Genomic DNA, 14,256 nt, shown 5'->3' with positions numbered 1-14,256 from the left:
TTAGTATCTCATATTTCTTCTCCTAACTTGCTGTTTGAAGTAAAAATGTGAGTGGCTGTAGTATCGACAGTTCACCGACAGAGGGAGACATTTATCTCTGAACAGCAACAATGCTGTACAATGTGACCAATTATAAATCTTCTCACTGGCCGGATTCAAATGAAAAAATACAAATTAAAAATACATGAGTGATTCTCGCATGACATTTCATGTGTTCTACTAAATAAAACGTTTATTTTTTTCCAATACAGCAAAAACAATTTTATTTCCTGAGCCAGGATGACGTTTGATGAACTTAAATCCTCTTTTTCCCCCTTTGTCCCCTTGCTCTCTCTGTGAGGTGGAACTAGCCAGCGTACATGGGGGAGATTTATCAGTGTGTTTGGAAAAAATCAGAGTGAGGTCTTCGGGCCAAATGAGCCTCACTTCTCTGTGGGTGAGAGTACAGCTGGAGAGATTATCCCCTCCAACACGCGTCATCAGTGTCGCCTCACAACAGGCCTCCAGTTGCTCTGGACGGGCTGTGTTTGTGTGTGCGTGTTTGTGTGTGCGTTAGCTTCAATAATCAGCCCTGTTGGAGACGACGGGGTTTGTGCGGCCATAAGCTGACCTGGAATTTTTTTCAATAAAAGGTTTAATCTTTAACAGAAGGCAGTGCGGTGCCTGAGAGTTTCTCTTTCTTTTCTTTTTTTTTCTCCTTGTTTTGCTCCTTAAACCAATTTATCTGCTTGGTTACTTCAAATAACCTTTCACATGAATGTCACTCAGTCACAATATTTGCATTGCGATGCATTTGACCTCTAGTTGCATCATTGCTGCTTGGTAAAGTGAAATATTAGGCAGCACTCATTTCTTTCATTTTGTTTGCATGTTACATTCATAACTGAAATTTCAGACATGAAGTTTGATGCTGCCTTTACTTTTTTTTGTGTGCCTTTTTATAAGGAAATAAGGAGATGAAGGAATCTGCAAATAGGGAATACAAACAGAATAAAACTATTTTATTTCATTTAACCTTTATTTAGCCAGATTAGTTATTAAGAAGAAATTTTTAAAATAACAACCTGGTGTGGAAAGAAGCATTTTTTTAAGACTACAAACCAGTTTCTGAATAACTATTTATTTAAAAAAAAAAAAAATATACGTAATGACTTCATTTGCTTTCTAGCTGGGAAAGGTGGCATAGCAGAACAGAAATAATTCTGGTTTTATTTAGTCAGTTTCAGAAACACAAATCGAAAGTTACTTCATTAGATTGGTGGTTGGTAGATATACAGAGAAGCACAGAATCATTCATATCTCTGACAGATTTAAATGGATATGTATTTCAATTCAACCAAAGAGTTGGTTTTTGACAGGAAATAATGATTTCAAATGTAAAACAAAACGTATCACTTCCAACAAAAAAAAAGAAAAAAAAAAAGAAGTTGTTCTCTGTTCCTGAAAAACGGCATGTTGACAATGATTCGCCTATTATTTTAGTGGTATTTACCAAGTTCATATGCAAGTGTGTGCAGGAGTTCAATTTCCTTGGCCATCTTGTTTTGGCTTCTTTCTACAGTTATTGGATGAGGTCTAGGTCAAGGTGCTGCAGCATCAGGGTAAAGCCTTCACCTTGCACCTTTTATTTTTCCATCACCCAGACAGTTATGCCTGAAGCTAAAACACAAGGTCCTAAACAAGACTGATCCACACATGCTTTTTTGCAGCAATGACAATAACACACAAATCTTGATTATTCCTGTTTTTCTTTTTCGAAGCTTGTATTTGTGCATGTGCATGCAAAACAACTTCTAGAACCCTACAAGCTCTTCATGATTTGTTTATCAAAGTTTTATTATTATTATTTTTTTGCTATCAGGCGATCGTTTAGCCAAGTCTCTTGTAAAATTCCTGAAGCATTTTATAACAGTGTTTCTCTCCTCAGCCTGACATCTAGTTTGTTTTTGTTACAAACTAAAGAAAGTGAACGCTGAAAGTTTTTTTTGTTATCCTCTGTAAGCTAGTCAGACAAGGGCAGCTGGTCCTACTTTTCTTTTTTTTTTTCTTTTTTCAAATTTCCATTAAATTTTTAATAAAATTCTGATAAGATGAGATGGATAAAATTGAGCAGGCAGCTCCTTAATTTTAGAAATTTTAAATAAAGAAACTTTATTTAAAAATAAATATTTTTAAAGGCAAGTAAAGTTAGTGTATAAAAGATGTTTTATGCTCACCACATATTGATCTGTATGATCTGAGTTCATGGATCCAGTTCACCACCACACACCGCTGTAACATGATCCAAGTTTTCCTCTGTCCTAAGTTTTCCAGACCCTGAACCTTGATTGGATCCACTTGTTCCGGGTGAATAGCCACACTACCCCATCCCTTTGTGTGCCATTGTTTTGAATCATAAGAGTATCGGTTGAGTGTTTTACTGGGAATCTCGGCTCTCTGTGTCTCACATCGCTCTATTGTGCAGCAAAGAGGGCAGAGTTTGAGCTGCCTATTGTGAGGGAAGTTTACTTTGTTTACTCCTTGTGAGAAAAGAGCGAATGCTGAGGTATAGTATTATGTACTGCTCAAGAGCTTTTATTAAAAGGAAACTTTAAAATGAACCCTGGTTTCGTTTTAGACCCAATCACAGAAGCAGGTGCAGAGGGTCTTGTTGACTAATTGGACACAAGAACATAGTTCAAAAGTCGTAAACATGGTGTGATAACCGGTATAAAAACCAGACTCACCAAACACCATTTTGAATGGCCTTCTTGAACACTTTGTCATACCAATTTAAAACTCGGTACAAATACATAATTAACTGGTTGCAGGCATATTTCTCTGAAAAATATGACCACTAGAGAGAAGAGCCGAGTGGAGAGATTTTGTGTCCCTGGCATTTTATCTGATTTCACCAACTTAGACATTTCCATTTTCCAGTAGCTTTGATAAATTGACTTTGTAATTTTATGTTGCCAAAAGCCTTTTTCGTAAAACCTTTCTGCTAATCTATAAAGATAAAATCCTCCAAGCTCCCTGAGGCCATATAAAATCGCAGGAGGACTGGCAGGTTGTTGTAGGTTTGAACTTAGTTTAAGTTTTAAATTTCACTCAATTGCTAATGTTTGGCAGTGACGTATGTAATGTGAAAGGTCAACGCTATGAAACTTACCGGAAATCGCCTGTGGCGTAAAAAAAACAACAAAAAAACAAAAATAAAATATCCTCCACTAGCGAGAAGAGCCGATCCAATTTAGGCGGCTGTTAATGCTAATTCAATATTTGGAAGCGCGACCAACATGGACTGAACGGCTTCGTTCACGTCCATCGCTGTCATTGCTAAAACTACAAGCAGACTACAATTATAAATCAGCGCAGAAAATTGACGTCATCGTTCACAACTTCTCTGTTCGCTGTTTGAACACAGGTTGAGTTGGAGGAATGGGAGGAAGCCCAGACTGAGCTGTGAAGCGAGATTAGCATCAAGTGGAATTGCGTAACAAAAAACCAAAAAACAAAAAAAAACAATTGCCAGGTTAGTGATATCTATCCCTCAAAGCTTTGAGTTTTATTAAAAAAAAACAAAAAACAACAAAAAAAAAACTCGCAGCTTCTTAAATTGCAGATGTTGAACAGCACAGTCCTGTACATAATCTGCTTTGAGGTCTTATTGTGGTTCTTTTTCAAAACAGTAACAGGTGTTGCGTCGATTCGCGTTTCTCCTTCAGATACTGTTTCCGCAGCGTCTTCTCCGCACCGCCCAGGCGGAAAAATACGCGCGTAACACCTGTTACCATGTCACACATGATGTCTTGTTTGCTGGTCCTGCTGGTTGAACCCTATTCATGTCTATGGGTTGAACAAACCATACGTCATTACTACATGATGACTCTCTTACGGCACAATAGAGGCAGGCTGGCTTTTACCTTTCCCAAACACCTCCTTGGTGCTTTCACAAAACAGATGGAGAGGAAAAATGACATCTTAATCTCACCGTCAAGTGTTTTGTGAAATAGATTTGTTGAAAGAAAGCCACTGGTATTTGCTTTTGCAGTTTGTCACGCCCATGTAAGGGACACAACAAACATGACAACAGTGGAAGAAGATACTCGGACTTAAACAAAACCTTCAGACTTGCATGCAAAATCCCAAACTAACACTGGACAAAACTGTGAACACAACATCCTCATGGTGGTGGCAGCGTCATGCTGTGGGGACACTTTTCTTCTGCAGAGATTTGGAAAACAATCGAGATTGAAAACGTTTACAGGTTGGTAAATAAGCGAGAGTGGGGTGGAGGTTCACCTTCAGGACAGTGGCCCCAAATACTCAGCGAAAATGGAACGGTCTAGATCAGAGGATATTCATGTGTCAGAACGGCCCAGTCAAAGCCCAGAATTAAACCTGATTAGGAATCTGTGGCAAGGCTGAGAACTGATTTTCAAAGATGATCTCCATCAAATCTAAATTCAGTTTTATAGTTTGCACGCAAAAATAAACTTGGAACAAACCTCTCCTCTAAATCCACACATACAGAGCTTCGCTAAAGTATGTCAAAGTGTAGCACAGCACCTTGAACACACCCACAGTAAAACACAGTGGGGGCAGCATCATGCCGTGGGACTGTGTTGACCTATTCACAGATACTGTCCATTAAAATGTACATTAAATTGAGCTACAGTGACCATAAATGAACACCACAGTTTTTCCCGTCACTTCACACGTACGCTCTACTTTACGTCGCCTGTCACAAATCACCTCTGTGAAGTGTACAGTGACTGGGGATTGTTATGTGATTGTGAAAAAGTTTCAGGGCTTAAAATACTTTTGCAAGGCCCTGTACCTGCAGTGTTGTATGCTTAATATTATGTGTGCATTTTTCCTTTATCTGTCTTTTCATTTAGGGCTTGTAAGATCTGTTAAGTAAGCATTAAAGTCAACGCATTGAGCAACTAATCCAACGGCCCAGCCTCCTCCCTACCAGAGTTCAGGCGCTGTGTTGAAACGATATTTCTCTGTGTGAGCACTTCTGACTCAATCTCAGTTTCCTATGCACACACACACACTTACAAGTTCCCTACTGTGTGAGTAAGTGCATATGTGTGTGTGTGTGTCTGTGTGTGCATGGGGGGGGACTTTATCTGAATGTATGCATGCGTGTCTGCGCGTGTGGGTGCGTGTGTGTGTGTGTGTCTGCGCGTGTGGGTGCGTGCGTGTGTGTGTGTGTGTGTGTGTGTGGGTGTGTGTGTCTCTGTGTGTGTTGTTACTCTAAACAGGGATCCAGCTTCCTCACTTCTCTCTTCTGTCCTCACTCTGGTGTCTGGCTGGCTGTTCTCGCCGCGGCTGTAACCGTTCAGCACATCGTGCTCGCTGCCTCCCCAGTCTCCATGACAACAGGCTGTCACAAAGGCGTCAAAAAATCACCGGAGATCAGGAAGAAGGAAGCACCTGGTCCCACCCTCGCCGCGGCTCTCTAAGTAATCCAGGTAGGCAGACGCACACATTGGGGAGACGCACTGTTACACAATATTGAACGAGAGATGAAGGCTGCTCTTTTCAGGAGTGTGTTGAAACAGAGATACATGATCAAACAAGTACCTTCGGGGAAAAGAAAGGGAGTAAAAAGAAGCTGAACGAGGAGAACGAGAAGCTCCGAGCTGTGTCACTGTTTTACTTTCAGTTCAGGTGTGAAGGAAGCAGCAGCCTCTCCAAAGGCTGGAATGTGTTGGTGTTAGACATATTGAGCTTCAAGTTTCACTGCAAGTCATCTTCACGCTGACAGTAAAACACAAGGAGCGGGATTGGGTGTCTGAGAGGAGCTGTTATTACATAAAGTTGTCATTATGGTGGGATCCACTTTGCTGACGTCAAAGAGCGAAGACAGTCGCCCCAAAGACGGCGAGTCATCATGACCTTACGAGGCGGCAGAGGGTGATCAGCGGTAATAAGCAGGTGGCGGATGAGAGCAATCATGTGGCGAAGGTTTGGAATGAGGTGTGAAGGAAACCCCTTCTGGAGGAATGCTGCTCAGGCTGTTAGGACATGCGCGCGTGCACACACACACACACACACACACACACACACACACACACACACACACACACACACACACACACACACACACACACACACTCACGTGCGCGCACTCATTCAGGCAGGTTGAACAGGGGCACAAGAGGATAGCATTTCCCATCCGGAATGATAGAAGGGAGGAGGTGTGCCGGGAGTTTGGGCAGTTCTGATTCTGGTTTGGTGAGTTTCAGGGGCAGGTAGTGTGTACACCTTACACACAGCAGCAGAGGCACAAGGCAGGAGGATTTCTAGTGAAACGAAAGCAGTGGAAAGGCAGAACTGAACACCTCAAAGAGTTTTGGGTCCAGAAGCATCGAGGCTTGAGTTGAGCGTCATGCAGCCCTGACTGGAGCGCTGCGTCGGTCATGGTTTGCTGTGAAGGAAGATAGATTGTGGTGTCTCATAGGATCAAGAAGGTATTCACCGGGATGATTAGTGTGTCTGCGTGTGTGTATGCTTGTGTGCTCTGAACTTTTTCATTTCTTCTACCTCCCTTTGGTCTCTCCCCCCTTCCAAGCTCTGAGGAATGCGGGGCTTATGTCAGTGAGAGTCAGGTACAGACTCACTAATTACCACTGCCCTCCCTACCTCCATCCTTCCCTCCCTCCCTCCCTCCGTCTGTTCTCTCCTTCTTCACCGTCACCTCCTGCTCTCTCCTCCACTTTAAGACCTTGCGGGCTCCCCCCTCTGTTCTCCTGTCTCCCGCTGTTGCGTCTACACGTGTTGTCGTGACTGGAGCAGAGAGGAGAGGACAAACAGAGAGGATCTGAGTCAGGATCTGAAAAAACACCAAAAGGAGAAGAGAAACTCTGACTTGTCCTCTCTGGCTGTGTGAGTGTTTGGAGTTGGTCGCCTGAGATTTGTTCTCACTGTGCTTTTTGTGGGGGCCCCGTCACTGAAGACAGGAGTCCGCTTGACAACCAGCACGAGGCGAGCGGCGAACCTGACGGACAGCGCAGAGGAGGAGGCGAAGAGAAAGAAAGAGAAGATGAGAAAGTGACGAGTTGGATCGTTGCTTTTTGCGTGGTGGACGAAGAACCGACGGCGACGCAGCGACTACACGTCCCATCATCCCACAGGTTGGCTGGAAACTCATCACACGAGTTCTCTGCACTTCTTCTACTACTTCTTCTCCTTCGCTTTTCACTCTTGATCCCTAACAGATACTCTGTGAGGACATTGTGTGTTTTCTCACCTGGATGGCTCGTACTATACACACACTAACACACAGATGCACACACACAGTGGGTATCTGGAAGGACATTTTTTCAGCTGGTCAAGTGATCACACTGACCCAGCTGACTGCTGTAACCTTCACGGCAAGGTTACGGGACGAGGTCTGGATGTTTATTTGTGTGTGTGTGTGAGTGAGTGTGTGTATGGTTGTGTGCTTTTAACTAATGTCTTGTCTTGCCATTTTGTGTGTGTGTGTGTTTGAAAAACTGGTCGAGCAGGGCGCCAGTCAGCCTTGGGTGTCCTGTTGTTGTACAAACGAGATTTAGTTGCGTGCGTGCGTGTGTGTGTGTGTGTGTGCGTGTGTGTGTGTGTGTGTGTGTGTGTGTGTTTGTCTGCATGCGCATACACTGAGCCTTCAGTGTGTCTGTTTAGGACGGCTCATATCCAGCTGATATTTTCAAGAACAGATGTCCTGCGCTTCTCCATACGATGATGTGCACTTTGAATTTAGGTTTGAAGGAGACGTACCTTTGACAAAATCTGCCGGCTTCTTAAGTAATATCTTTAACACCGTGGTCTGTTTTAACCATGTAATTTAAACTCTGAAGCGGCTTTTAATCCAACTGAAGATTACACAACTTGTAGGACACAAAGCAAAACTGAGACTGAAACAAACAAACAAAAAAAAAAAACTGGTAGTGAAACTTAAAGTAATACATCACAAGTTCTGTAAAATTATTTGCACAATGCTGGACTGATTTAATTCAGATCAGTCCAGTAATTTGCAATACAATCCAAAAATTTATTCAGATTCAGATGTAGCTCCACACAGTCCAATTTATGGTTCTGTCTGTGGCTCTGTTTATGAGAGACATAGTTAAAAACAAAAAGACTGAACCAGAATTATAGCTAAGAAAAACTAAGAGATCATGTAAAAGTAATAGCAGTTTTAGTTACACTACCGGCTCTATCCAGAAAAGAGTCGCAGCTGAATACTGAAGCACTGGGCCATACGTTCTTTCTATGGGAAAGAAATACAAAGAGACGAACCCAGTTAAGGGAAATAACTACTGCACAGATGTCTCTGTCTGGGAAAGAGACATTTCTGAACACAGAAGCACCGAGTGAATTTCCCTCCTTGTAAAATAAAATCAAAGAGCGTTCACAAAGATGATGGCAGTGATAACAACGTCAGTGATGCGTCTAAAATAGAGCTAAACACAGAAGAGTGCTTTCCATAGATGATGAGGCAAAACGAGTAACAAAGTTAGAGGCAGTAATATTCCTATTAATAGCCATTTCTAAAAAAAAAAAAAAAAATAGGGAGATACTGGATAAGCACAGACATACTTCATTATCAGCTTTCATAACGTCCCATAACGTGAAGACAGGGAGGACTAATATATGTAAAACACAATGGGTGCTAAAGTCCTTGCCTTACATGAGTTTGTAGGATAGAGTTCGTGGAACATAATAGAGGCAGTCGACCTTGGCTCAGGTTTTACAGAGAATAAAACCTGAGAGTGTAAATTAGGTGTCCTCCAGAGATACCATCCTGTAGTTTTTGTGTAGATGCCTCCCTACCTGGACTGAATTCAGACAACCTTTTCATAAAATACTCTACATGTAGGTGTAGGTATGTTTGATTCACATTCAAGAATGACTCAATCGATGCTTATAAACTGAGATTGTTTTCTTTACGACGACTTTCAAAGAGGATGATTCATGTATCAGTTTTTAAACAACAACTTTTTTCTTTACTGAGTTTGTGTGTTACATCTCTTTGCTGTTTTGAGGCAGCTCATTTGAAATTTATTTTTCTATTTCAAAAGCTGTCTCCGTAGCTCCTCGAGAGCCTCAGAGGTTTGCACGAAATACGTTGTGACATTACCTCACCCACATTATGACACACTTTAGAAAGTACAACTATTCTAATGCTTTAAAGGGCTGACATTCTTTCGTTCTCCAAAGTCTGAACGAGGCTGAGGAGTATTTACTGTAAATGTTTATGCAGGTTTCTGAAAGGTGTGTGTCTGGTCAGACCTGATGAGGTGGTGACACATGGTTTCTTTGCACTACCTCATGCAAGACCAAAACTAAAAATAGAATCATGGAAAACGGCAGACTTGTGACACTTTTTTTTAAAGTCAAACGATTCTGTATTCGCGTCACCTCCTCGTTAAAGCCACGGCGAATTGTGCAAGTAGATGTTTTCAAAAAACAAAAAAACAAACAAAAAAAAAAGTCATTAAAGATTGAATCTAGATTTGAGTTGTTTTGTCCCAGTATGACTTTACTGGTAAATCGTGTTTGGGCCGTTATTGGTTTCAGGAAGACGAGACTATTGACTGAAGAAGATTCAAACAGGAAGAAAATGTGACATTTCTTTTGTTTTTTTAGAAGCGCGACTTAGAATACTGTTTAGCAAACCTCAAACATAAGGAAGAGAAACAGCTTAAACGGCATGAATTAGAGGCAAACAGACACGTAGTATACAGTCATGCCACATGATCATCTCAAGCTGAATATGAGGAAGCACAGATTTAGTGCACTGCGAATGCGACAAAGCCAAATCCAGAAGCTCAGGGCCAGAAATCCAGAACTGCGCCGCGCACAGAAACTCATGCAGCTCAGGCAGAGAAGGGGACCTGTTAGCACTATTGTGCTGTTTATGAAACACCTGTAACCAGATCTCATCTCCTCTCCCTCTCTTTCTCTCTCCTTCTCTCCGATTCTTTCTGTTTGTCACAAACACACACATACCTGGAGAGCACAATGGCCACATTCTTCCCCTCCGTCTACCCCTCCCACCTTCCTCTTTAGCTCCCATCTGACCGGGCCAAACACAGAGTGGCAGCAAGACGAAAAGGAAGTAAAACAGGTCAAAATTACTGTTGCGTGATGTGTTACGAAGAGGCATAACATTTAAAGTGTGCTCATTTGCAACAGGAAATATATGAGACTATGAGGAATTTAAAGCTTCCTTTTGAAGAAAAAAAAAGAGACAAAACAAGTATTAGGACAAATAATAAAATGAATTATTTTAAAGAGGTAAATACATATACAGCTCTGGGAAAAATACAAGAGACCTCTTCAATGAATCCCATTGAAAACCTCATTGTTACTCCACCAAATATCGATTTCTGAAACATTAGTATTGTTGTTTCTAAATGAATATGAACTTGTTTTCTTTGCATTATTTGAAGTCTGAAAGCGCGGCATCTTTTACGTTATTTTGACCAGTTCTCATTTTCCGCAAATAAATGCTAAATTGTTGCTTTGAATTTCGGAAACAAATTGTCAGTAGTTTATATAATAATAATAATAATAATTAAAAAAATCAATGTTCATTTTACTCAGACGTATGCCTATGAAAAGTAAAATCAGAGATACTGATCATTTTAAGTGGTTTTTAAAAATGTTTCCAGAGCTGTATTTATGCCCTTTCTACTGACCTTGAAGAAGCGTGTGTTATTAGTCCTACATTTTGTTCAGCAGGACAAGATTATGTGGCTCTTTAGATAGTATAAAGTGCATTTTTACAGATAAAAAACATTTTACACCAAACTGTTTGGTTTTGAGAAAGACAAACTAAAGAGAAATTTTGTTTTTATTTATTAGGAAATCAATAATTATAGTAAGAACGATAAATAGCTCTCTCCCTTGTCAAATGCTCCGTTGCCACCCTTCCTCGTCCGTTTGCTCACTTAAAATTCTTTGCAAAACATAATTTCAAATGTACCCAGAAACATTTGCTTGTTGCAGCAAACATCCTGTTGAAGTTTACACTGCAAACAGCAGTCATGGATTACAGGTTCGCAGTACTCATTAAGACTAATAATAATAATAATAATAATAATAATAATAATAAAAACTTATTTAAATGACGCATTGGTTTCCATTTCTGATTTGTGTTCAGATCTGTACTTTGCTTTGTTTGCATTTCTGCTGGCATACACCGTTTTTATGCAGGAGGTTTTCCTACAAAGGTTCCTCATGACGTTATGTTGATATGACGATAATTCGTTTATTCGTCTGGAGGGAACGCAGAGCAGAAATCTAATCGACTCGAAAGCAATCAACACTTTACTAAAGCCAGTTTCAACTCTCTGCCACTCCACTAAGATGAGACATTGTGTAACTTAATGTTCGTCTGTGAATGTGGCGGCTCGACTGAGTGTGTAAACAGGTGACATCCACTCTCTGCCAAGGCTGGATCAACACTCCCCGTCCCCTGTTTTTCCTCAGTCCCCTTTCCGCTGTTCAACCTTCGACCCCTGCGTAACCCCGGCGCCCCCCGGTGCGGTGACACCAGTGAACTCTCTATCCTCTCCTCTCGTCCTACACCCCTGCTTTCCTCCCTCCTCGCTCCTCCAGCCTGCTCCAGCCCTAATGCTCTTATTATGCTTCATTTCACTGTAAGTCACCTCTGCAAGAGAAAATGAGCGAACCAGAAAACAGGACCTTCTTTACAAACCCATGCATATAGGCCGACGCCTCTCGTGGCAGCTGTTGCTAACATTTCCAATGATTTCCTTGTTTTTTTTTTTATTAACTCTAAAGTAAGTCAAGTGATACAAAATCTATTTTCCCCAAGGACATTAACATTTACCCATTAAAACCTTCTTAGATCTTTCTATGGCAGGTTAAAGACACTCAGATTTAGCATTGATATTATGCTAATTTTATGACTTTTGATTTTCAATGAACTACTTCAGGTTTTTTTTTTTTTTTTTTTAAAGAATGCAGTGAAAAGGTTTGAATTTATGTTGCTTTTTCTGAACTCCAGACATGTTTAAAATGATTCGTACAGCTCAAATATACTTACACACAGACTGATACTCGGTTAGACGTTCCATAGCAAACAGGGGGAAAAACACACTTCTTACAGCCATCGATAAACTTCTGACATAATTCTAGATGGTTATTTGACTGATGTTCTTATCAGAATTGGTAGAGTTCATTTTAACTGGTTGGTCTTCAAACGGGGTCAACAAATTCCCAACATGAGTCAAGACTAGATCCTGTTTTGATCTCTGCTGGGGGATCATTATCCTGTTGGCGCACCCAGCCGTCGACAAGGTTCATGTCACGACTGTGGTCGAGGAGTGGACCCCAAAATGCAGCAGGCTGGAGACGTAATGTGGAGTTTTAATATGAAAATTTAATATGAATAAATGAAGAAGAAAACTTCCAAATGTGAACAATCCAACGGAGCGCAAAGAATAAAAAAAACAACAACCAAAAAAAACAGAGTGACGAGCAAAGTGATGAGACAGACTGGCGAGTTGTGACTGAGATAGAGGAGCTTAAATACTGGGAGGCAGCAAATGGAACAATTTGCTCCAGGTAGATTGCAGGTGTGAGTAGTTGGCACAGGATCTGGCTGAGGCACAGGGAGAAGGTGGCACAGGGAAGCTAAGGAGATATACTGGAGAATAACACCAGGGAGCGGAAAATACTTCTAATACTAGAGAAACAATAAGACTAAAGAAAACCTGATAAACTAGAAGAGAAAAAAGTAATCTTTCCATTTTACCAATGCGTTTCCTCGTACTGGAAGTCATGTCAATGTTTTGAAGGATGTTAGTCAAAAGTACTGATCTGAATCTGAAAATGAATCTGTGGTGGAAGATTAGGGTGATGGCAGGGAGGTCTTCCAACCTCTACAACTTGGAACTCATCACCAAAGATAAACCCTCAAAAGTATTAACATTTATAAGAAGTGTTTGGTGTCAATAGTGGTTTTTCCATTGATTACTCAGAAGTGTTGTTTATTGTTTGTTTGTTTTTTAAATATAGAAAACATATTAATACTGTTTTCCCCCAAAATATGTTATTTTGTCTTTTGAGAGACTCTTCCCTCATTTCCTGCCAGAAACAAGCTTGTTGGTTCAGTGCTAATCATTGTTAATGTGCGTCTCGGCGGGGTGTGAATAACTTTGGGCTCGCTTTTATGTAAACCTCTGACCAGCGCTGTGCACACATCCTCAGATTTCTGGTGGCTGTTCTCAGAGACACTCTCCTATGCATACCTGTTGCTCCACACAATAGCCCAGTTGTCCAGACAGCTGGCCGTGGCAAGGTGTGCGAGCGTGTGTGATTTGATTCTGGTTTGGAGGAGAAGTAAATACGGATGGGATGTGTGTGTGTGTGTGTGTGTCTATGTGCTCGAAAGCGAGCGGCTCCAAAGGAAAGAAACTTCACACTGTACGACTCTGCCTTTCATGACAGGGTTTCACCCACAAGCCCACATATTGCCTCCCCGGGATGTGCCAGAATGGAATGTCCCATATGGTGTATCGGACTATGAACCCGTTCACAAAACTGATACAGAGTAGTCGCACAGAGGCCGCTCTTGCACACACAAGCACACTCATCTTACGCACAGACGCTCTGGTTCGTCATTTTCTCTCTCGTCCATGTTTCTCCTCTGACCCGTTCCCACACTCCTGTCTTTTGTTGGGTTAGCGGCGTCAGCGTGCAGGCAGGGCGACGGGTGTGTTACGCACAGCTTTGGTTTCTCAGGATGATTTCGTTTTATTCCGGGCCTTGAAACACCTGACTGTGAAGTTTGCGTGACATCGTTTAGCAGTTCTGCCTTTGTGCGTCCCTGTTTGGGGGCGTTAGCCTGAGTTCACGGCCGCTGAATTCTAGCAGCTTTTCATTCAGCTCTTATCGGCCGGCTATGCTTTCCCCTTCTCACCTTACTGGATGTGGGTGTGAGAGGCTTTTAGGCGAGCGGCGTTGGGGAACATTTTGTCTTTCCAAGTAGCAGGGGACGGCAAAGACCGTCGGTTTGCTAAAAAATGAAATCCTTGCACATTAAAACACAAGTGCATGGATATTAAAGAATATTCTGTAATGTAAGGAATACAAATGTGGTAAAATAAACTGTTAGGAGTTGGAGAATGTGGGAGCCTATTTGTGATTTCCTAGGAAATTAGGCATTCAAGGGTGTGTCGTGGAAAAGAAAATAGAAATCCTATTGCTCATGTTTGCAAAATAATGCAATAGTCGTTCTGTGAA

At 41.5% G+C, this 14,256-nt stretch overlaps 1 protein-coding gene across 11 annotated transcripts in view; it reads left to right on the top strand.

The window, feature by feature from the left end:
- The first annotated feature begins 5,219 nt into the window (after nucleotides 1-5,219).
- rbm47 (RNA binding motif protein 47) overlaps nucleotides 5,220-14,256 on the top strand; it is a 53,077-nt gene continuing 44,040 nt past the window's right edge. For 4 of the 11 annotated variants that reach the window (XM_007551888.2, XM_007551890.2, XM_007551887.2 and 1 more), the window contains exon 1: nucleotides 6,532-7,130. The gene's annotated coding sequence lies outside the window, so the exon portion shown is untranslated. Of the gene's footprint in view, nucleotides 5,466-6,169; nucleotides 6,468-6,531; nucleotides 7,131-14,256 lie in introns of those variants that run through there. The other 7 variants (XM_007551892.2, XM_007551889.2, XM_007551881.2 and 4 more) reach the window with 6 other exon arrangements.

This window comes from Poecilia formosa, unplaced genomic scaffold (genome assembly GCF_000485575.1).
Source record: "Poecilia formosa unplaced genomic scaffold, Poecilia_formosa-5.1.2 Scaffold44, whole genome shotgun sequence".
In the NCBI taxonomy this organism is placed as follows: domain Eukaryota; kingdom Metazoa; phylum Chordata; class Actinopteri; order Cyprinodontiformes; family Poeciliidae; genus Poecilia; species Poecilia formosa.
Note: the sequence above shows the minus strand (reverse complement) of the source record. Positions and strands in the feature narration are given on the sequence as shown.